The sequence below is a fragment of the Periplaneta americana genome, chromosome 7, assembly GCF_040183065.1.
Source record: "Periplaneta americana isolate PAMFEO1 chromosome 7, P.americana_PAMFEO1_priV1, whole genome shotgun sequence".
Classification (NCBI taxonomy): Eukaryota; Metazoa; Arthropoda; class Insecta; order Blattodea; family Blattidae; genus Periplaneta; species Periplaneta americana.
The window spans coordinates 36,666,922-36,692,952 of NC_091123.1; positions in this window are offsets into that span (position 1 = coordinate 36,666,922).

Sequence of the window (26,031 nt, forward strand, 5' to 3'; positions counted from 1 at the left end):
CGTAGTAAAATAGCCTATTAAAATTAAAAGAAAAGTGAATTCAGTCCGATCTCCATTTCTTAATCATTCGACTGAACGAAACATGTTTGTCTTATGTATGTTAAATGTTATGTTTTATTTAACGACGCTCGCAACTGCAGAGGTTATATCAGCGTCGCCGGATGTGCCGGAATTTTGTCCCGCAGGAGTTCTTTTACATGCCAGTAAATCTACTGACATGAGCCTGTCGCATTTAAGCACACTTAAATGCCATCGACCTGGCCCGGGATCGAACCCGCAACCTTGGACATACAAGGCCAGCGCTATACCAACTAGTCTTATGTATGTATTTATTCACACTGCAAATGGGTAAATATCCGGTGGCAGTGGTAACTAATTACACTCAATAATTACAATAATAATAATAAAATATAGTCATAATATTAATAATAAAATAATAATAGCAATATATATAATAATATTAACAAGGAGCATCCTAAATTAAATGAATCACTTAACATAACATAATTAATTAAAGTAAAACTAATTTATATCTTAATCCTAAGTTACATTTTTTTTAATTTTATTGGGTTATTTTACGACGCTGTCTCAACATCTAGGTTATTTAGCGTCTGAATGAAATGAAGGTGATAATGCCGGTGAAATGAGTCCGGGATCCAGCACCGAAAGTTACCCAGCATTTGCTCGTATTGGGTTGAGGGAAAACCCCGGAAAAAACCTCAACCAGGTAACTTGCCCCGACTGGGATTCGAACCCGGGCCACCTGGTTTCGCGGCCAGATGCGCTCACCGTTACTCCACAGGTGTGGACCCTAAGTTAGAACTTAAAACCACGAGTATATATGATATATGTTCATACTTGCATAAGTACCTTTCAGCACTACACTCATTTCGCTATCAATCCACTCACTGCACTGGAACTAAGACACATTTTACTGACACTATCCTGATTTCACTAAGACTTCAAAAACATTTCTCTGTTCAAATACTTCGCACTACCACTGTAAACTGTAAGTAGAACTTCAGTGACACAAACACACTTCACTGTCGCAACACATCTGACAGACACAACACACTTCTTCACTGATACAGCATTTCAAATAACAGAACATCAATTACATCCTTATTATTCCGTAGAATTATACTTACTATATTAACCTCAAATCGATACCTTAGACCCTATTACAAGCACTATAACTCACACCCGTTCACTATAAATCTATTTTTCTGCCACTATAACTCTCAGAATTAACTTATAAGCTCACTGCACTTTCACTACAACACACTGCACACTCATTATAAATCACTGGAGATTCACTATGTTTCTCTGCTTACTCACCATACTTGTATAACCACGAAATAGTTTCATAATGTATTACAGTCTATTAGTAAAGTCCTTAAGCCTATTTTTAAATACATTTTTGGTTATTGGTAAAACCTTTAGTAAGTCTGCAGGTAGAGCATTCCAGTCCCTGATAGTACGATTGAGAAAAGAAACTTTTCCAGTGTCCGTCCTCTGTCTTCTTTCCCTCAATTTATATGAGTGGTCGTTCCTTGGCGGCTGCAACCTATTCTTTATTTCTCTCCAGGCAGGCTCACCTCTATATGTTTTGTACATTGCACATAATCGAATTCGCGTTCTTCTGTCCGTGAGTGTGTCCCATTTTAATGTTGAATTATTACGACAACGCTTGAAAGCCCGTTTATAGCAAACAACTCATGCCAGCGAAATGATCCCGGGGTCCAATGTCTAACGTTACCCAGCATTTGCTCTTAATGAGTTGAGGGAATTAATGCTATTAATGCCTGACGTGAGGAAACGGAAGAACTCCGAGAAGAACTTCAAGAGTGACCTTGTGTGCCACAAGTGTCATTATAGATTCTCCAATAAGAATCCTCGGTGTAATTGGGACTATGTATCAGACCGAAGGCCTGGAACACTCAGACACCTCAGGGACTTAGGAATTATATGTATATCGGTAAAATGTCACTTTAAACAACAGAATTTCCTTCCGACGAGTTGTAAGTTAACACAAAATTCATGTGTATGCATCGGCAAATTATTTTATTTTTGTATTTCTTTCAAAACGGATTTGACAAACAATCCAATCGTTGTTACTGCATTATATTTATAGAGGAAGGGGTAAATCACTACACCCATAGCTTCAATGGAAACGCGACTTTTTGTAACACAACAGGGTGAGAGAATGACAGAGGAGGGTTGGGGAGGGTACATAATGGCATAATAAAACAAGTGCATCGTTGGTGAAAGGTAAAACAGAGTAGATCAATGATTTACTGCAATGATGTTGATAATAAAGGTCCTGGGTTCCCTCATCCCTTCCTCAACCCACCCGTACTCTAATTCTACGTCTGTTTATTTCCCTCGTATATTTGCTAATTTACATGGGACACTTGATATTGACGTTAAATTATTAGGATTATTAATATTTTTACCCCTTCCCTTATCTTCATACCATAGCATGCAATTCAATGTATGTGATGCTTGCGTAGAACACAGCGTTGCAGACTGATTTGTGTTCATGTTTTTGTATCCCCTATCCAACAAATATATTTTGAAAGAGAGACACTGGCAGAGAAGGGAAGAGGGGTTGTGGTGTTTGCATATAGCCGTTGTCATGTTTACTTCCTGCGTGGATACGAAGACAAACAACATTTGGTCTGTTTGTAATAGTTATCGAGCACACACACAACTCTCTCTCTACATAGACATGTCGCTTATTGTAAGTATCCTTTTACGTACAAAAAAATAATACAGTAGCACTTCGATCGTCGTGGCCATTCACACTCGACGAATATCCAAAAGACAGCAACAAAAACATTTAAATCAAGTTAGCTGTTATGTAGATACATCTGGCTAGTCATATGGCAAGAAAAACTTTTTCCACAAAACGGAAAAATGTTCGCTGTCTTTTCCGAAAAGTTTCCAGCCTGACCAAATTGAAGACCTATCTTTTCAATAGGGCTAAGTGCCAATTTTTCTAAATTCATTTTATTAAGGGGAGTGTCTTCTTATCTCATGCAAAATAATGCTACAAATAGCCTTTCTTCAAGTAGTCAATAATTATAATACTATTTAACAGAACTCTTTCATTTTTTTATGTACGATACACATTAAGCTTTAAAATACAAAAAAGAATGGTTACTCTAGAGAAAACATTTCCCCTTCACATAACATTTTAACTTAAACTTTTTTTTAACAAATTCACTACATGCCAGCGATTAGGAGCACTGTATTCACTTATTATAGTACACATTGAATTAAAATTTTAGCCACTTATTGCTGATAGATACTAAAACACATCCTACCAAAATTATTAACATCTCTGCAATATTATAGGCATAGGGCTTATACCAATCATTACCATAAAAATACAGGGTGATTCAGACCACCAGTAACAGTAATTTATTTAGGAAATTAGTGCATTAAAATTTTCGAGACAAAACTATTTATAACTAAACCACATGTGAACTTTGATCTGAGCTTGATTTCATCAAACAGCCCTAACAGGGACGTATCACTTTAAAATTTCAAATGGGAGTCAGGGTCAAATGAGATACCATTTGGTAGAGCTCTTCAAAACAAACAACTTTCATAGGAAACTTTTTTTATTAATTCCTACTCTTCCAATTAGAAAACGTACGGAAAGGCGGTTGGTGATTTGGACCACTTGTAAATAATTTCTTTCGGAATCTAGTGCATTAAAATTTTCGAGACAAAAATATTTATAACTAAACCACATGTGAACTTTCACTTGAGCTTTATTTCATCAATTAGCCCTAACAGGATGTAGGGTCAGTGGCGTATCACTTTAAAATTTCAAATTGTAGTCAGAGTCAAATAAGGTACCATTTGATAGAGGTCTTCAAAACAAACAATTTTCATAGCAAACGTTTTTATTAATTCCTACTCTTTCAATGAGAAAACGTACAGAAAGGCAATGGGTGATTCGGACCACCTGTAAGTCATTTCTATTGGAATCTAGTGCATTAAAATTTTCGAGACAAAAAATATTTATAACTAAACCATATGTGAACTTTCACTTTAGCTTGACTTCATCAATCAGCCCTAACAGGAAGTAGGGTCAATGGCGTATCACTTTAACATTTCAAATGGGAGTCAGGGTCAAATAAGGTACCATTAGATAGAACTCTTCAAAAAAAACAACTTTCAAAGGAAACGTTTTTATTAATACCTACTCCTTCAATGAGAAAACGTACAAAAAGGCAATGCCATCAATATTGAGAAATGTTACAAGATGAAAATGTAAACAAGACAATTAATGTTGACATGTTACTGAAAGACTGGATGAAATCAAGCTCAAGTGAAAATTCACATGTGCCTTAGTTATAAATATTTTTGTCTCCAAAATTTTAATGCACTAATTTCCGAAACAAATGACTTACCGGTCGTCCAAATAACCCATTGTCTTTTCGTACATTTTTTCAATGAAAGAGTAGGAATTAATCAAAGCTTCCCCAATGAAAATTGTTCATTTTGAAGAGCTCCATCAAATGGTACCATATTTGACCCGCGTACCATTTGTAATTTGAAAGTGATACGCCACTGACCCTACTTCCTATTAGGGCTCATTCATAAAATCAAGCTCAAGTGAAAGTTCACATGTGCCTTAGTTATAAATAGTTTTGTCTCCAAAATTTTAATGCACTATTTTCCGAAATAAATGGCTTACAGGTGGTTCGAAACACCAATTGCCGTTTTGTACGTTTTCTCATTGAATGGGTATGAATTAATAAAAAACGTTTCGTATGAAAGCTAATTGCTTTGAAGAGCTCTATTAAATGGTACCCTATTTGACCCCGACTCTCATTTGAAATTTTAAAGTGATACGCCACTGAATCTACTTCCTGTTAGGGCTGAGTGAGGAAATCAAGTGAAAGTTCACATGTGGTTTAGTTATAAATATTTTTTGTCTCGAAAATTTTAATGCACTAGTTTTCGAAATAAATTACTGTTACGGGTAGTCTGAATCACCCTGTATATCCGGGACAGGGGGTCTAAATTCGGGACGGTTCCGGAAAAATCGGAATCGATGGTCACCTTAATTAAATACATTCCATAAACAAAGATACAATTTTCAGACTCACTGGCAGAATAAATTTGGAATGGCCGTGAAACTCAGTAGTCGGTCCGAAATTTCTCGACATAAGAAAAGAAAAAAAAAAGACTGTAATTCGAGTAATGTACAATGACGATGCTTATATTAGGATTACTAAGAGAGAAATTACTCGACACATAACAATGCTTTACGTCACAATTATTCTGTCCAGCGATGTCGTCTCGTAATTTTCGGAATTTCCTTTGAAAACAATCACATTAAATTGTTTGGCGAAAATCCTGTATAACTCTGTTAATTATTCCATTATCATTATTTAAGAGAGTCGCGGGGAATATATGCTAACATAATACGATTTAAACACAAACCCCTGAATTAAGTCCGCTTCAAAACCACATGCGCTTTCATAAAACACATCCAGAACCCTTTTATATTAATTAGAGATTTCTAGATAATTATAATAATCAGATTACTTATGCACAGACATCACAGTGCTGGTAGGTCGTTCCGAAATTTTCCCTCTACAACAATCCAGCCGATATTAACCATGCATTAGTTGAACAACAAACTAAATCAATGGATAAATGGCGATGAACGCGCTATGTCCATCTACAACCGCAACATCAGCAGCTTTGTTAAGCACATGCTGTCATACCTCCAGAAACACTTGGCGCTAGCTAGAACAATGCTCGACAAGCCACGGTCAGAAATTCTGCACTCAAAATTTCAACAGTTCTTCCGCTATGTAAATTCTTGTCCTCGTAATAAACAGAACTACGTCCAAACAGGTGTGTAGTCGTAAATAAAAGAGCACCAGGCGCATCGCGAAAAGATTATTATTGTTACTATTATTGTTACTATTATTATTATTATTATTATTATTATTATTATTATTATTATTATTATTATTATTACTAGCAGTACCCGTGCGCTCCGCTGCACACGTTAGAAATAAATATAAAGTAATTACATAATTAAAATAGGACATTTGATCCAGGGAACATTCGTATTTGATATAAGGATAAATCGTTTATTATGTTACTTAATTTAAATTGTATTTGCATAAGTAAAATGCTATCATTTTGATCAGAGACCACTCATTTGGTCATAAAAATTATTTTAGGAAATACAGGAAACGAATGTACAGAATAGCCTACCAAGTTTTCAGTGCATAAGAAGCTATTTTAATCTTACCTGTCCTCGATTCACTCAGAAGTTAACTGTAATAACATTATAGCATTATGTCCATCTAGAGAAACTACACTTTCCAATGGTGAATTAATAATTAATTATACAAATCGGTTAATTTAGCTTCTGATATTACTTCATATAAATACAGAAACATTATCTGTAGGCTATGTTTCATAGCTTTCGATTGTTGCTGTCCAAGGCCCCTTATATACGAAGTCATTTGTTTTTTTAATTCATTACACGGCCTTAGATGGCAGTTATTTTAATTTTAAAACTCATTTATCTCATTAAATATCAGTCCTATCAAAATTTTTCAAGGAATAAAGCTTATCGGAAATTATTTTTAAAGAAACTTTTGTTATGTAACATTTTTCACAAAAATCAATAATAAGCGAGATATTTCGATTTATTTAATTCATGCCCCCTTATAACCCCCTTTTAAATAATGTATTTTGAATGCCATATAGCCTAAAATCTAAGTTACAACGAACTTAATTTATATTCCAATTTTCATCGAAATCCGTTTAGTCATTATCGCGTGAAAAGGTAACAAACATACAGACAGACAGACAGACAGACATTCAAACAAAAATTTCAAAAAGGCGATTTGCGGTTTCAGGGTGGTTAATTGTATATGTTAGGACAAATTATATTTGGAAAATCGAAAATAACCAGAAAAATTTCGGCTACAGATTTATTATTAGTATAGATTATTATTATTATTATTAACCCCGAAGGCACTCATCATCATGGAACGCGTATTAGAGCGAAGGTCTCATTTTGGCTTGTATACAGTAGCTATTATTATTTTCTCATTGAATTACAACTTTTATGTTCAGTAGCTACAATTGAATCGGTCATTTGTAAAAACCACATGAGTCACCGAAAATAGGTTTCGAGAAAAATAGAAAAAACTATCTACAGTTAATGGATTTTCTGTTAGGTCTGTGAAATTTTTACAGGAGAAACATACATTAGTATGTCTGTTTACAAAAACATTGTACCTTAATTAACTCATTTCATATCACCTTAAATTTTTTTTTTAATTTCTTGGACTCATGTTGTTTTAACAAGTACCAATAATAACAACTCCAGTATCCTGTTACAATATGTAGTGTACTCTTTGTTGTAGTGTGAAATACATTATTACACAGTTTTCAATCAATTTATATTGTTATTTTTATTTTATATTCAAAATGATTCATATCATTCACAAATTAAATTTAAAATATCATACCCGACTTAAAAAAGAGTTATTCGCGAGTAATTAATTTTCATAGAAGTGTGTCACATGTTTAATAGCAATGTATGAGTACAGTTCATAATAAGAAAATAACATAAATTGCATATTATTCCTCTAAAAAAGACGGTGTTTCTTGCTTTGGGATCTCTCTTCGAGAACTTTTTCTCTTTATATCATGCACTTCAACAAATCCTTGAAAGTGAACAGGTACACATCTTGTTCATTTTTTGCTTTCAAATGACGAGTAGTTTTATTAAAATGTCTATTTTATCTGGTACAGGTACTTTCATAGAACACTTGATTATTTTTTCTTCTACAGAACTCTTGGAACTACACTCACTGCCCAACACCTTGACAGAGAAGTGCATGATAGTAAATGCGTCATGGCTGCACATGCGTTAAAGCCACATGAGTCCGGGACTGATGTGGTTTTGAAAGAATTCAATATTTAAAGATTTTATATAATGTTTAGTAATGATCGGACTCATATTGTTTTGGCTGGTAATGATACGTCTGTCTATAATGCTTCCTATAGTACCGGTAACTCATTTTCGTAAAAATGTGGACTCGTGTGGTTTTACAAATGACCGATTCGATTGTACATACCCCATTACGTAATACGTGAAAGACATTTACTGTACCGGTAAATACTTAATTCTTTCGAAAGACGGTATTTTATAATTGTTTACCTGGTATGTTAACCCTTACAATGAATCAATCACATTTTCAAGACGATTAAAATATGAATTTACAATGAATGACATATCAGCAAAACAAGAGCTTTCCGTTATCGTCTATTGTAATCAGAATCGCAATCACAGAGACTTCAATGCACCAAAGAAAATAAACTGACCAGCAAAAATTTCCACAACTGCGGCCGACTGAGGTAAATTGTTTGACAAGGGTGTAGAAAAAGTGTAGGGTATTGTAATAATTTGTATGTAAGCTTAAGCGCGAAGGCAAAGGGCCAAATAAGAGGTTTGGATATTGTATGTAGGCTGAAGTGCATAGGTAAATACCGTACTATTATTATTATTATTATTATTATTATTATTATTATTATTATTATTATTATTATTATTATTATTATTATTATTATAGCATATGGCATTGTGGATTTACCCTCTTTGGTGATATCTGGTATTAGTTGGCAACACTGAAAAGACGGCCAAATTAGCCTTTAGGAACTGATCTTACATGATCCTCAGTATACATAGGAATGTCATTACTGCAAATATCAGCTAGTACTGCACCTAAAACTAATTTACATGTCTATGAGTTAATTTTACACAACATGTAGAAGCTAACCTAGAGTTATTTACCAATGTTCAGTTAAACATAACCTACAATTAATTACTTTTATATAAAAAAACCAACCTTACTCATATTAAAAAGTGCATGTATGTATGTATGTATGTATTTATTTATTTATTCACACTGTAATGGGTATATACCCGGTGGCAGTGGTAACTAATTACACCCAATAAAGACAATAATAAACACAATTAATAATAATACTAATAATTAATACTAACAATAATTAATAATAATAATAATAATAACAATAATAATAATAATAATAACAGGGAACATCCTAAATTAAATGAAGCACGATCGGTTAAAATAACATTTAAATTAAATCTAATTTGTACCTTAGACCTATGTTCGAACTAAAACCCACGAGTATGATATGTTCATATCTGCACAAGTACCTTTCAACACCACACTCATTTCGCTGTCAACTCACTCACTGTACTGGAACTACGACACATTTCACTGATTCTATCCTGATTTCACTAACATTTCAAAAACATTTCACTGTTCAAATACTTTGCACTGCCACTATAAAATATAAAGCTTCATTGACAGGAACACGTTTCACTTACTCAACACACTTCACTGACACAACACACTTCACTGACACAACATAATTCTTCACTGATACAACACTTCAATAAAAAAATATCAATTACACCCTTTAAATACTGTGTATAATTATCGTCTATTAGTAAAGTCCTTAAGCCTATTTTTAAATATATTTTTGGTTGTTGGTAAAGCCTTTAGTAAGTCTGCAGGTAAAGCATTCCAGTCCCTGATAGTACGATTGAGAAAAGAAAACTTTCCAGTGTCCGTCCTCTGTCTTCTTTCCCTCAATAATATACTATACTCAATAATATACTAGAAGCGTGTATTACCACTAAGAATTGGAACGGAAGGAAATGTCTTTAGAATCTAGATGGTAAGATACTTAAAACTAGAATACATGACTGGATCTTTTCTATTATGAACAGGCTATACAGCATTCCATGTTAAGAAAGCAGCATTGGTTTCATAGGCCTTGCCAATACATTGTAGAAGCTATGTGGTAAGTAGACGTTTCTATGGCAACTGACGATTTGATGGAATAGCCACATATACTCAATGCTTTTTTCTTAACGTCAGTATAGTGCAAAGACTGGTTTACAATAAACCGGAACGGAAACGACAACGAGAACGAGAACGAAAATATTGTTAAAATAAATGTATTTAAATGTGAGCATTCACAATTATCTATTGTGAACGCTCACATTTAAAAACATTTATTTTAACATTATTTCCGTTCTCGTTGTCGTTTCAGTTTCCGGTTTATTGTGAACCGGCCTGAATCCTCTATAGCAGGCATGTCAACTGGTGCCCATACGGGCAAGCGCGCGCTTTAAAGCTCAGGAGAGTGAGCGCTTTACAACGGAAAGGAAAGAGATAGACGAGAGAGGTAGTATATACCGCTTGGTCAAGCTATATACAGAGATGGCCAGCACTGATTCAATGAATAAAGGGGCGAGAGATTATTAAAACTGTATCCATGTTAAATTTTAGATTTGTCTGAGAAGTGTAAGTGCATTAAAGAATTTCAATTTCAATTTTAATGCTCGTTTTTTCACGAGTTTCATTTATATTCAAAAGCAGTATTTTCTCAACTTTTTACAGAAAGGTGAAATTTTCAGATACGTATGTTTATTTAGTAGCCTTACAGGTACTGAAACAATGTTTTCGTAAATCTAATCGTAAATATGTATTAGTGAAGATATGCATTGAAAATTTTGAAAATATTCGCATGGAAAATGTTTGTAAGAAAATGAATTAATAAAGGAACTACTGTTACATCATAAACAAATATATGTGCCCACGTGTTGCAAAAACGTCAGGAAATTTCGAGAAAATAATTTAATATTCTGATGATAGGAAGTTGCGCACCAATATCACCTTAAAAGCATAATGCGATTTCTTATGTAATATTAGTTACAGTTGAAACACATAACCAGGTAACTTTGCATTGTACTATAATATTGTTTTGATTAATTTAATTATTACTTTTATAGGGCTAAAGATACCATCAATATCAATTCCAACTAACTATGTCGTATTTAATCTCTTTCTTGGGATATCACTTTCTTTATTAATGATGTTTCATTCACTTAATATAGTATAGTTTTACTACTATGGAATTTATGTGAATATTCCTTCTTAACTCTTTATTATGTTATTAATTGCAATATTAAGAAACTGGTGTTAGTACTTTGTTTTGCGGACAATAGGCTATAGATAATATCAAACAGCAAATAGCCATATAAAATAACGACATAATTTTTTTTTGTTTGAAGTTTGTACACCACTGTTTTCTTAATCCAACAGGCTACTTATTTATATAGGGGAGAAGTGGGTACAGTACGACAGGGAGAACATTGAGACATTTTTTTATTAGATAGTAAATTTTGATGTTGAGATGTTGGTAACAGTGGAGTTGTATGTTGCATGAGTAAAGTAACAGTATTTTCATACTAGATTTGATTCTAGTTTTACTGGTGAGTGATGAAAAAATAATTCGTAATTTTTCACTCTAGAAGTAAAATTTTGGTTTATGTTTAATTAAGGTTGTATTGGATATACAAAGGAAATAGAAATATGAATGTTTTGTTACCTAATACTATGGTATTTGAGGTTATGTTTGGCAAAGTTTCGTCTTTCTTGTTTTAATTTTGAAGTGATGGCGCCATTTTTAAACGAACTATGCGCAAAGGGAACAGTGAGACATGGCATTGAAGGGTACATTGAGACGTCTCACTGTTCCCATGTGCCAATGATTTGCAAAAACAAACTGTAATTATATTACATTTACCGGTAACTAACATTAAAAATGAACATACTAGTAACCAATTTAGGAATTATAGCTTACAATAATGGATACATTAGGTTTCAATGGTTTCATAAATAAAAAAAATATTCACAACATTTAAGAAAATGTTAAAAAATAATAAAGAATTAAATTAAATTCTTATAATTATAAGCTTTGTTGTCACCAAAAATTCATTTCAATTTTTCGCACAAGTTTGAATTGCCATGGAAAATTCACTTGTCCAAATGTCCCAGATGTTTCAATGCTTTCGAAGTCAGACATCAAAATGATTCTAAATAAGCCTAGGGAACATGGCAAGATAAAGAGACAGTAAGCTTTCCTTTCTTTTGAAATAAATGTAAATCATTTCAATGTTCGTTAATAGACACTGTGGTGTCTCACTGTACCCTCCTGAATGGGAACAGTGAGACATTTGCATTTTTTTGACAAATACGTATTGTATATTATGTACTTTATCTATTAACATTTTTGTTTATGTATTATTATACTCCATGTTTTAATGTCTATTTCTATTGCACTTGATTTTAAAAATACTTGAATTATCACTTGCATACATATGTCTTAATATTTTGTGTCTCACTGTACCCACTACTCCCCTACACAATCCTTCTTCCTTCCATACCTAGGGCTTGATGCCCGCTCACGACGTCAAGGTCAGAAAAATACGCTTGCTTTGACATCACATCTAAACGGAATAAGAAGCGTAAACGAAACGCATTTGCGTCAAAATGATTATAAAAGGAATTGATCAAATTCAATTCATCTAAGTGTAACTGATTAATAGAGTTGACACACTGTCTCTCCTGCATTATTTTAATTAAATACTTGGCCTATACAATGGCCACAGCCGATCGGCGATACGATATGACGAGTCGTAAACATTTTGCTCCGGGAATTGTTACAGAAGCGTGTAGCAGGGATGTTGAGCACTGTACTTAATTGGGTGGTGTTTTTGATTCACCCATTCACGCAAAATAAACCATTCATTGAAACTCGGCACACGCATTATTATCACATTGGGTTTGTTTTCGCTTTGATAGAGAGTTAATCCAATGTAGTATCATGTATTACTACAAACTCGGAAATGCTCTGTTATAATTGAATTGCGTTTATTTTGTAATTTAGCCTCTGATTTAGCTTCGGTATTACTAAATTATGTGCGGAAGTTGGAGTTATTAATCCTGAAATTGCTATTTATGCGGAATTATCATGCATTCAGAGCCCAAACTATTATAACAGTCATTCACAACAAGAACATTAAATTTAATCGACAGTTAATATCATTGCGAATTCCTACTAAAACTTTCAATGGTGAAGTTTCGTAACATGAAAATTACTAATATTAGTAAGAGAAATTGATGTAAAGTCAACGAAAATTATGAATCTTAAAGTACTCCTATAAAATCTATTAAAGTTAATGTAAAAATAAGTACACTTCAAGATTCAATATACATTAACCCGCCAGTACTCGCGTGGCATACATTTGTAATCCAATGCTGATTATTACGTCATCATATCTCTGCTTTTACCTTTCTCTTACAGTTTAGTTCTGATGTCTGAAGTATTTGGATGTACAGTCCGCGTCACCGTGTTTGGCGTGTGAAATAAATAATGGGAACGTTAAGTGCAAGTGTTTTACATTTGCCACAGTCAGTATGACAACTGTGTTTGGCAAATGGTTGATGTGACGTGTATAGGAAGTGGTACCATTCTCAGCTGCACTTGCAACATGCTAACAAACTGGGCATTATATATCTAGGACACACGCCAAAAACGCTGGCGCCAGCTGTAATTGTGGCTTTTTTCTGTGTAGCAATGTATGTTTTTAGAGTGGATGTACAGAATCATTTTCACGACTCCATCAATGACGAAACCTATTTCGAGAAGACGCGCATTTTAATAATCTAGGTTTCACAATCGTTATGACTGATGATATTAACAGTTAAGCAGTTACAAAATGACTGATAAATAAAATTTAAACTTGCTAACAAATTACAATGTACAAAATCTTTTTCGCAATTCAATCGATGCTGAAAACTCTTCGGACAAGAGAAGCATCGAATTTATCTTAAGTTTAACAATCGATATAACCCTGATAATATTAATGATTAAGTAGATCCGAAATGATGGATAAATTCTGTGGTCGGGAGGAAAAAGGTCTTAAGTAAAAATTTTATACTTTTCAGGAGAGCGGTAGAAAGATTGAAATTGGTGTCAATTATAGAGTTTTTTTTTTAATTAAGAGGTTTTTCCTCTATATTATTTGTTTATATTTCTTCTAAAACAGGTAGGGCCGTATTCATAGACATTTTTAGCGCGGGCTTTCGGTGGATTATCAGCGTTTTTCGTATTCATAAACCAGTGTTAGCGATAGGATATGATTTGAATTCTGTACTAGTAACCAGTGGATAGCCGGGGCTAGCTTAGTACGCTCGTAGCGCGTGCTGTGAAATGTCTATGAGTACGGCCCGTAATGTTGGTCATTTAACAATTCTCTTGAATATTTCCAAAAATAGCCACACTTAAGCCCTTTTAAGACTAGACCCCAAACTGAGTAGAAGAGACTATTTAAAAACAAGATCTTTTTCATGTCGAAATAAATGACAAATATAAGTTATTAGAAATGCAAAATGGGTCTTAACCAATTATAGGAGTGTTTACCCTTGTGCTTGAAGTTTTAAAAGGAAAGGGCAACAGTATGTGATAAAATGGCTAAAATACAAGTTAGACCTTTTTAATACGGAAGCATGGAAAGTAAACATGTGAGTGTTTGTGAGGATTAAATTTTAAATGTTCTTAAGTCCTTTATTCTGTGTCTGCTCGATTCAAAAGAACTTAGGACATTTGGTAACGCTCTATAAATCCAGTCAGGAGTCTTATTTGACTAGCCGTTTTACCAGATTATAGAGAATTGTTTCCGCTTTCTGAATATATAAAAATCTCATTTTCAGAAAAACTTGACTTAAGACCTTTTTCCTCCCGGCCACAGAATAAATCTTCGTCAAATATTACAATGGACAAAGCTTTTGACAATTCAGTGATCATGAAAAGTTCCTTGCAGAATAAACCTTTCGGTAGGCCTATACCCGTAAATTTAACAATCAATATGGCCCTTAGGATGTAACCAGTAATTAGTTACAAAACATCGGAGAAACTTAATCTCAACAGAATTTAATCACCTTAAAAACTTGAATCACTTTCTAACGTGCTGAAGTCAGTCATGTCCAGTCAGCTTTATCGTTCACGAAGTTGTCCTAGGATAATACACGCGGCGATTATATACCGGGGATATTAAATTATGCAAAAACCTATGTTTTTGTGCCTTTAATGGCTACGTGCTAGAAAAAACAACTTCATGTGCAATAATCAAGTGGCATGTACCTAATTTCAAGCACGGCACAAAAAAACAACTGCAGTTTCCTGTCTTCGAGTCTGCGATTATGCTTTTTGTCGATGTTAATCTTGTTAATGGCGAATTTAGGGCAACGCATTAAAGGGGATCGGCATCAAAATGCAGCCACACAACCGCAAGCCCAGCCCAGTTCATGCTTCGGCAACAGACCAATGCGCAACTGGGGATTTTGTGTGAAGTCACTTTGAGCTTTGATTGTGTACCGTGACGATCCTCAGATAGCGCAGCTATCGTGACGAACATCCGCACGCAACTATATGCACAAATTGTGTCAAAATATGCGATTTTTCACGAAATTACACCCAGTCTAGCAGGAAGGTTGTGCATGCAAAGGGAGACCACCGCACAGTTTATAAGTATATCGTATGAGTTGAAGCATTCACTTTGAAGATTATTTTACTCATGATAATTGATTTTAATTTGGCACAGAAACTCCGTGGAAATGAAGATTGTCTCGTCTAAAGGGCGTAGGGTTTTGCTCCCAATATTTTCTCTGTCAACTAAACATTCGAAATATGTATGATAAGAAATTTCTTGTGTTAAATATTATTAACATACCTTGTTAACATGTTTCGACCTATTTTCGGTCATCTTCGGACCGGTCGTTGTTGGTCTTGGCGCCGCTTGTTTCCTGTGTGGGTGTGTTCGAAGTATATAGTCAAAGAGTGTATGTGGTTTGAAATTGAGTTGTGTGTTGAGAATGTTGTTGGGGTGTGTTTTCGTGTGTCTGTATATTTGATATTGTTCTAGTGTATTGAGTTTATGGCTTTTTGGTTGGATGTGCAGTATTTCCATGTCTGTGTTGATGTCTCTGTAGGTGTGGTTGGCATTTGTGATATGTTCAGCATATGTGGAGGTGTTTTGTAATTTTGTCATGGCTGTGATGTGTTCTTTGTAACGTGTTTGAAATGATCTGCCTGTCTGTCCTATGTAGAAGTTGTTGCAGGTGTTACATTTGATATTTGATAATATTTGATAATATTTAGCACAAGAAAGTTCTTATCATACATATTCCGAAGTGATACAGTGTTAAAAGTTGTGTAATCAAGATGTATAAACATTCGACCTGGTATTCAGGATTCATTATTAAAAAAGAGACTACCCGTACTAGAAACAACACTAGATCAATCACAGGTCAAGAACAGAATATGAGATAATATATACTAAAATACGGTATGCAATCTGTTGTCCACGAAACCCTGGGGATTGGCGAGTGATTTCAAAGCGATCCGCGGAATCAAGAAGTGTTTTATAATTAAATTTAAATTAAACTTAATTTTATCATGCCGTACGATTCTTCTGAGTTTGCTGGTATTTCTTTTCTTTCTGAGATAATTGGGACACAGAATTTCACTGGAATTAGATGGCTTTACGTATTTCTTTTAGCGTCCACGTTTTTTCAAGTTACCTGAAATTTTCAGTATTTCAAATTCCTTATTTTCCACTCTTAGGGTTCACAGCTGAAGATAAGATCTCGCAAGCTGACAATTGAGAATTTGATCCATTTCCCATTCTCACTTGGCAACTACTTTCTAGCAACAAGTGATAATAAATTTTCCCTAATCGCTGGAAATATAAAAAACATGTTACTCCATTGAAATTAAAATTTAGAGAATATTTCAATTTTTAGTAATTAAAAATATCGGATGAAAAAATCCTTTTGGTACAAAAACTATTATCTGCGTAAAGATTATTATTTTTTGGTCCTACGGAATGAATACATCTATTTAGATTTACGTATATATATATTTTTTTCTCCCTGTAACATAGTTCTAGAAAGCTTATATTAAATTAATTTTCATCATTTTAATAGCTATCTCAAACCTAAAATTAATTATAATTGATTGAATTAAATTAGCTCATAAATTAAGTTACTACTTTACCTTATAGGTTTATCTAAATTTAAATAAACATGTAGTCTACTAGTCGTTAACTTAACTGAAGAATATTGCTGGAGAACCTTTTAAGTGTAGTGTAAATATTCGTAATTTAAATATGTATTGTATTGATTAAGGCTGGTTGAGTGGAAGAGAAGGCCTTATGGCCTTAACTCTGCCAGCGAAAATAAAACATTATTATTATTATTATTATTATTATTATTATTATTATTATTATTATTATTATTACTACTACATCTGTTATGGTAACAATTAATATCAGAGCAGAAAAATTCCAGATTACTGTGCATATTACTATGGAATCCCGGGCACCAAGTCACTCAACTGAGTGCGTTCCTTGTACAATGGCAGTTGACTTAATATAACATGTCAACATACATGCCCAACTTGGAGTCAGGCCACAAAGGGAAAAACACTGGAGGAGAGGGGTTCGATCCGATGCTGTGGATTGAACTTCGTCGTAGCTCAAGGGTTCGAGCGCTTGGTACGTAGAACTAAGGTTCGATCCCCGGCGCCGGAGCGAGTTTTTCTGCTCTAATATTAAAAACTATTATGCCCTTCAAGAAGAAGAGCAGCTCTTAGGCTTATCTTCTGAATCGAGCTTAAAATCATGTTTTCTACAATGACCCCGTTGCAAATTTTGTTGAAAGTTATGCACGATCCTGTATCCCAATGTTGCCCCAGTTATAATGCAATACTGAACGTCATTTGCATTAATATATTAGTGTGAGTGTATTTTCTACTCTAACCTTCTTAAACAAATATATAAATTAACTTAATGTTGAGCTACACTTGCGACTTAAGAGAGTCTACAACTGAGACAATCTTCGAAAACTCAGAGCTGCAAAGCAATATCATTAATCCGATTGACAACTTTTTGTTAAGTCCGATTTTTTATGGAATACATTTTTTTTTATATAAATACAATGTTTGATGCCTCTGAACTTTTTGTCTTGAAACCTACAATTAAATTTCAATTGAAATTATGCGTTACTTTTGAAAAATTCTGTAAATTCTTACGCAATACCCATACGTTTTACATTTTCGCAACAAATGGGCTAATTCTTATGCAGCAACAATACCATTACTCTTTTTTTTTTCCTGAAATATCATTCCAGAAATACACATGAGTAAGTTACATCGTACAAAAACATATTTTTTATTTCATTAGTGTCTACCTTAATAACGATAAAATTTCGTTTTTCATATTGTGTTCAAAATATACCACAGGGCTTTCATTTTAAAACTTCCAGTCTAAATAACTAATTATTTAAATTGAATTCAATTTAAATAAAAAACACATAAATTTAGATATTGAGGAGGAAGTCTGAAACTAGGTTTAATTGCATTTTAGATTTCACCCCCACCCCCAGCCACCCCCACTTTGAAATTTCAAATGGCACCCCTATATTTTTATACTTAAATATGAAAGAGCATTCAATAGTTCTTTACACCTCGTTCATTTGTTTTGGCATCTTTTGTTTTCTATCGTCGCCTGGCAACCTGGATTATTGTTATTGTTGATTAGTGCTGAAGAGAATAAAGCTACAAAAACTTATTGAGCATTTCATGAAATAGTTATGTTTGTGTATTAATAGTACATTATGCAACGAGCCTATAATGAAGGTATTAAGAAGCGAGTATGGATATTTATGAAACGAGCGCAAGCGAGTTTCATAATTTTCATATGAGCTTCTTAATTACCATTATAGGCGAGTTTCATACGACTTTTTATGCTCGACCATATTTCTAACTTGATATTCTTAATTTTCTTTGTATCTGACCTTGACCAATGTCCCGTATGTTGTGAGATGTTGGCAGACGCCAAAGTATTGATTTTTTCCGAGGAACAGATGTTCACATTGATCTTGCTAGGCCATCAGAACCTACAGAGATAACATTGAAATTAAATTAGACATTGAAAAACGAGATGACAAATTGAATTTATTTGAATATTATTTACAATTAACGCTAATTATTATAGTAACAGAACATAACCTTCTGCGACAGTATTGGATTTCCAGCCTCCGTGACTTTTCGCTAATTGTCTTTCGATTGCATATCCGAGAATAATCGATACTTGCGGTTTTATAACGATAGAAAGCTGACCTGTCATTGGCTGAACAGTTGTAACCTGAGTCGTCATTGGCTGAAATACCTGACCTTTAATGAGTAGGTGTACTTTAATGACATGCATTAAAGGTCTGCTACCAGGTGTATACTTACTACATTTCGGCATGGTCGAGCATAAATTATTTTAAAATTGTGTATACCTTTCAAGAAAGAACATAAATCATCCTTATTGATTACATTTACAAAATTACACAAAATAAGCTGTGTTTTTATTCTACAATCAACTGATAATAATCAAAATTACAGGTTGCCAGGCGACGATATAAAACAAAATATGCGAAAACGAATGAGATGTATAAACAATTGAATGTTCTTTCATATTTAAGTATAAAAAAATAGGGATACCATTTGAAATTTCAAAGTGACAGTGGCTGAGAAGTGGGGGTGAAGTCTAAAATGCAATTAAATTGACTTGTTTTTTAAGTTGAATTCCATTTAAATAATTAGTTATTTAGACTGGGAAGTTTTGAAATGAAAGGCCTGTATGTCCTGTTTGATGCGATATAATTATGTATTTAATGAACTGGAAACAGTCATGTAAGTCAGATTTTAGGGTTAAAATATTTTTTTTTAATTACGACCTTCGTCAATTTTGGCATTTTTTTATTTTCATTTTTAGAATTTCAGAAAACCGTGACGTAATACAGAAAATCTAAATACAGATTAAATTTTAGAGCACATTTAGTATTTATTTATTTAACCTGGTAGAGATAAGGCCATCAGGCCTTCTCTGCTCCTCTACCAGGGGTTTGCAACTATAATATGAAGAATAAAATTACAATTAATATTACATTACAATTACAATTACAATAAAAATTAAAGTACGACAAGATTTTCGATTATCCAACTAAATTAATTTATTTTGAATTTAATGTATTTAATATTGAACAAATTTATAAGTATACGCTGTTAAAATTTTATCATAAAAATCGTAATAAGTTTGTATTACAGACACACAATTATGACAAAAGACGAAATATTAATTCAACATTAGTAGAACCTAAATGTCTCACATCTGCTGGTCTAAAGCATAGCATAAATTTTGGCCCTCGGTTGTTCAATGCTTTAACTAAATTACACCCAGAACTTCTAACATGTAACCCACTAACATATAACAAGAAAATTAGAAACGTGTTAATATCTTCAATTTGATTAAATAAATTTATAGCATATGTGTATGAATTAATCAACCTATATCAAATTTGTATTCTATAATTTTGAAATATATATTAGTCCTACTTTTCACGTGCGAAATTATTCTTCTCTAGTGTTAATATTATATTATATAATTCCATTGCCGCTGTAATTATATTTTAGTTCCTATTTTATTTTACTTATTTATTATTATTATTATTATTATTATTATTATTATTTATTTATTTTAATATTATATCTGAACTGCGACCGAGCACGAGCGCTGCTCATTCGGTCTCAAATTTTGTTAATACTAATGTATCTTCTTTTTTTATATTGCTTGTATTATTTTATTTCTATTTCTCTTGTTTGTTTTGTAATTATATTCTTTATTCTGTATATTTAAATAAAAAAAATAAATAAATTACCTGATTAATGAAAGCTAGACAATTTATCGTAGAAGTTAAGAACAAGGAATATTTTTGTATTTACTGAATTACAAATTAAACCTAGAATAACAAAATTCTATAGTGATGAAATTACCATATATTGAGCGATTTGCCAATAAAATTCATTTTTGTTATGAAGCAGAAAAAAGTTTCAAACTGCATACAAATGATTATCTGCGGAGCCGGAAAGAATGAACTGGAACTAAAGTAGATAGAAATCCAAATGAAGTTGCAAAGTATCAACTTAAAGATGGAGCAAGCCTAGAAAAACCGTTAAGAGATGGAGTTAAGCTGTAACAGGCCACACGACCTACTACATTGCAGGTGATGGTCATAGCGATAATATTGGCACGGGTTTTGAACACAGAACCTGTAAAGCATGAAGTATTTTACTTACATGTGGTGAGCCACGTAACGGAGAAACCCTCGCCCAGACTCTGACTGGCGCTTACCTGAAACACGAAGAGGCACTGCTATACTGTGTGTTAAAATGTATATTAGATTAATTAAACTTGTTTCAGAGAAATAGTTATACCCTACAGATTTCCCTGGAAGGCCAATGGAGTAGCAACGGGATTTCGTAACATAGCACAACGACGCTCGGAGGTTGTCCTGCTCTGAAAATGCACAGCTATAATGCCTTTTATCCAGATGCCTGAGGGGTTAGGAAGGTGTCAGGGACACATAGATAATTGTTAGAACTCGCAGGTTTCTGTAACATAAGCATTGTTTGCAGCCTTCCTTGAAACAAAGTGGCAAAATTAGAACACGTCTCAAAAGCAAGAGCATGCATAGTGGTCATTCTGCTTCTGTCTAGACACATCCAATTAACAACGAAATTCGATCGAATTTTGTCGCAATATATTCGGTGAGAGAGAATTTAAAATACTGTTACGTGTTTTCGGAAGCCAAAAGGTTGAGCCTCATTTTTATGACCGTGACTAGAATAACATCATTGTTACTAGAATAACACCATTGTATAGAGCACATCTAGATCAGAAAGCATGAGTAGACATAACGGCTCGATTAGAAAAGCCAATGTACTATGGTAGGAACGATCATGATTTTAAAATCAAATGTAGGAAACATAAAACGGATGTAGGTAAATTCTCATTTTTAAATACAACTATAAATGATTGGAATGACCTACCTGCAGCGGTCTTTGAGGACTGTCTTTCCTTAAGGAGATTCAAGAATAACTGAAAAAGTTGTGTATAAAATGCAAATTAAAATTAAGGTGACATTTAACATTTTATTTCTTTAAGGTGACATGTATTTATTTAGCCTGACGAGTTACTCCCTTGGTTTGAATTGTAAATTATTTAAAAATTGCGTGTAAGAGGGTCTTAGACTAGAAATGTTTAGCTTAAATGCAGTTCTGTTTATAAGTATGCATAAGGGTGTAATTATTTGACTTATTTGAACTGTTGTATCAGTGAAGCGAGGTGAGTCAGTGAAGTTATGGTTTTACAGTGCAGTGAATAGTTCCGATCAGTGATAATTTATAGCGTCAATGAAATGTGTTATAGAGTGTCAGTGAAATGCGTCATAGTGCCACTACAGAGAGTGAGATGAGAGTAAAGTGAAAGACTATTGAAACTTATGTAGTGCCTCTACATATGTAATTATTGTGTTAAATTGTATTGTGTATTCTTATTGTATTGTGTATATAATTGTATTGTGTATTGTTTAATTGTATTGTGTATTGTAATTTTATTGTGTATTGTTTATATTGTGTATACCATTGTCAACAAATACATTAGAACAGTCAGTTCCAACTCAATGCTCTGTGACGTCATAGCGAACTACTCTCGTTCTCCGTAGTAATCCAGATAGACTCACGGAGCAGACCGGAACGCCAGACCATATCACAGCAGTGATGTAGCCTATGGGAAACCAGTTTAACTTTGCGTTTGCAGTACTTCATAATAATATATTAATGCCTTAGGAATTAGATAGGTATACGCTACTATACTTAAATAATTTTGGTATCTTTTTGATATATTTAATGTACTCGAAGTTAATGTGGACTTATTATTAGACTAAACCATAGTTCTGGGCGGCTTGGCCTTTTATTAAAAACCCATTGTGTCAACCCAAGCTAAATGCAGTTATTTAGTAGGCAGGCATATTTTACTCATGTAGAAAGTCACCTGATATAACCTAGATATCAGAACTACATGTCTTTAAATAATTTTATATCTTAATAATAATAATAATAATAATAATAATAATAATAATAATAATAATAATAATAATAATGGTTTATTTTAACTGGCAGAGTTAAGGCCATTCGGCCTTCTCTTCCACTCAACCAGTATGATAGAAAATTACTACAATGCTATGAATATAACATAATTAATACAATACAATTCAAAGCAATACAATATTACAATACAATACAATATAATACATAATTAATATAATACAATGACAATTCTTTTCATCTTCACAACACCGATAAAATAATTGTGTAATAATAATAATAATAATAATAATAATAATAATAATAATAATAATAATAATAATAATAATAATAACAGTAATAGTAATGATAGTCATACCTAAATTAAATTAAATTATTAAACTAGATCACAATTATAACTTCAATTTGACTGCGCCCGTAAGAAATCGTTTAGCCTTTTCTTGAAAGTGGTTATTGCCTGGCAGCCCCTTATCTTCTGAGGTAGAGAATTCCATTCACGGGGGACTGAGACAATAGAAGAGGATGAATAGTGGGACATTTTCTAGGTTGAAGATATATATATATATATATATATATATACACACATACATATAATGTATGTATACTATTACTATCTGGTAAGTAGAAAATAATAATACTAGCCAGAAAAATATCAATAAATAAGGTACCTAATCAAAGTATTGAATAAGAGCAAACCTAAGTATTGAAGTATCATTTTAAGACGCCAGGCCGGCGAAGTCATACATGTTTGGACGATGAGAGATACTAAACACAAAGATATCTTAATTGTTTATTGCAAGCGCTGGTAAAACTACATCAAAGTTTCCGATAATTTGGAAGATTTTCAGTGCAGTTAAATTGATAGGAAAATTGTGTAACTCGCAGTTAAATGAGTTGTACCAGAAACCGGAAATTGGTATCGTAATAATTTCTAATTCGCTTTATTAGTAACTTAATAGGCCAAGGAAACATTGAAGTTGGATACCTATACCAGACATAATCAGTTTGTACAGGACCGACCCTTGTAGCAGATTTCAGAGCCTTGTTTAACTTCAGAGCACGATAGGCTGGTAACTAAGACTTTCGTGGTTCGAATCCTCCCTGGGAAGGAAACTTTTTTTGTTCCTTATTCAAATTTATTGCCAATACTTTTCGATTGCAGCGATATTTTACTACTTAATTAACTTATTATTCCCAGAACATGAATTTTACCAGCTATCCAAAAGTACTGGGAATAAATTTGAATAAGGAACAAAAAAAAAAAAAAAAAAAAAAAGGTTTCCTTCCCAGGCAGGATTCGAACCACGAAAGTCTTAGTTACCAGTCTATCTGGAGTGCTCTGGAGTGAACAAGGCTCTGAAATCAGCTACAGGGGTCGGTCCGGTTTTTTTTGGCACTACTGTACATTTCTAGCCCGTAAACGTAGAATATCTTTTAAGCGTGTGCATGCATGCGAGTCCGACATTCTACTTCACTATTGCAACCTCGTTTAAAGGATACAAATATGCGCAAATGAACATGCTCGACTTAAACATTCACAGAGAGGAGAAAAGTATGGAGGGATTTTAAATGAATTCCTTTCCAAGAAAACAAAGGACTATCATCCCCTTCCAGTAACGGTAGCAAGCTTTATGTCCATGTTGCGATTGTAATCGGGCATACTATTATTTCATCAAGTCGTCGTCGACCACATGGGGGCAGCGTGGAGTCAGGAATGTGTTAATTACTGCCATATGGTCCAGTGAAGTGGTTGACTCATTCAGATACCATATCAGTGAGCTGAGCTTGTATTAATCAGCATTACCCATACTTAAGCCTGTTAAGTTTTGAAGGGTTTCCCAGCGCCGCATGACGGCACGCGTAGGCGTAGATGCGTGCGCTTTGAGTCCAGGTGCGTTTTACAGCACCTGGCGCTCCGATCGCTTCCACGTCAAAACAACTGAATGTCGTCGAGCGCCAGAGTGGAAATTTCTCTCGCTGGACACGTGTTCGGTTGTTATAGTTTCGGCTCGGCTGGATATTTTATTGCACCGAACAGATCGCCTTACGCTGCGGACTTTAATGGCTGTCCCTCTGATGCCAGAGATTCGCAAACTGTGCACTGTATATTCATTAATTCATTCATCATTCATTCATTCATTCACAGTGTTCTGCCCAAGGGCAGATCTTTCACTGCAAACCCAGCATTCTCCAGTCTTTTCTATTTTCTGCCTTCCTCTTTGTCTCCTCATATGATCCATATATCTTAATGTTGTCTATAATCTGATTTCTTCTGCCCCCGAACTCTTCTCCCGTTCACCATTCCTTCCAGTGCATTCTTCAGAAGGCAGTTTCTTCTCTACCACTGATCCAGTGAATTCATTTTTCTCTTTTTGATGAGTTTCAGCATCATTGTTTCTTCATCCATCCTTTCCAGCACAACTTCGTTTCTTATGCTTTCTGTCCATTTCACACGCTCCATCCTTCTCCATACCCACATTTCAAATGCTTCTATTCGCTTCTCTTCACTTCGTCGTAATGTCCATGTTTCTGCCATGTCATGTAACCATTGCTATTCTCCTTTAGACGGCCGTATATTATCTGCTACAAATACCAGGATCTTGTAAGCCTCTGCGGACGCCAGAATGTCTACTGATAACAATAACAGAATACAAATGATAACTTTAATATTATTTATATCGCTGAAGAACGATAACAGAATATAAATGATAACTTTAATATTATTTATATCGCTAAAGAACGATAACAGAATATAAATGATAACTTTAATATTATTTATATCGCTAAAGAACGATAACAGAATATAAATGATAACTTTAATATTATTTATATCGCTAAAGAACGATAACAGAATATAAATGATAACTTTAATATTATTTATATCGCTAAAGAACGATAACAGAATATAAATTATAACTTTAATATTATTTATATCGCTAAAGAACGATAACAGAATATAAATTATAACTTTAATATTATTTATATCGCTAAAGAACGATAACAGAATATAAATTATAACTTTAATATTATTTATATCGCTAAAGAACGATAACAGAATATAAATTATAACTTTAATATTATTTATATCGCTAA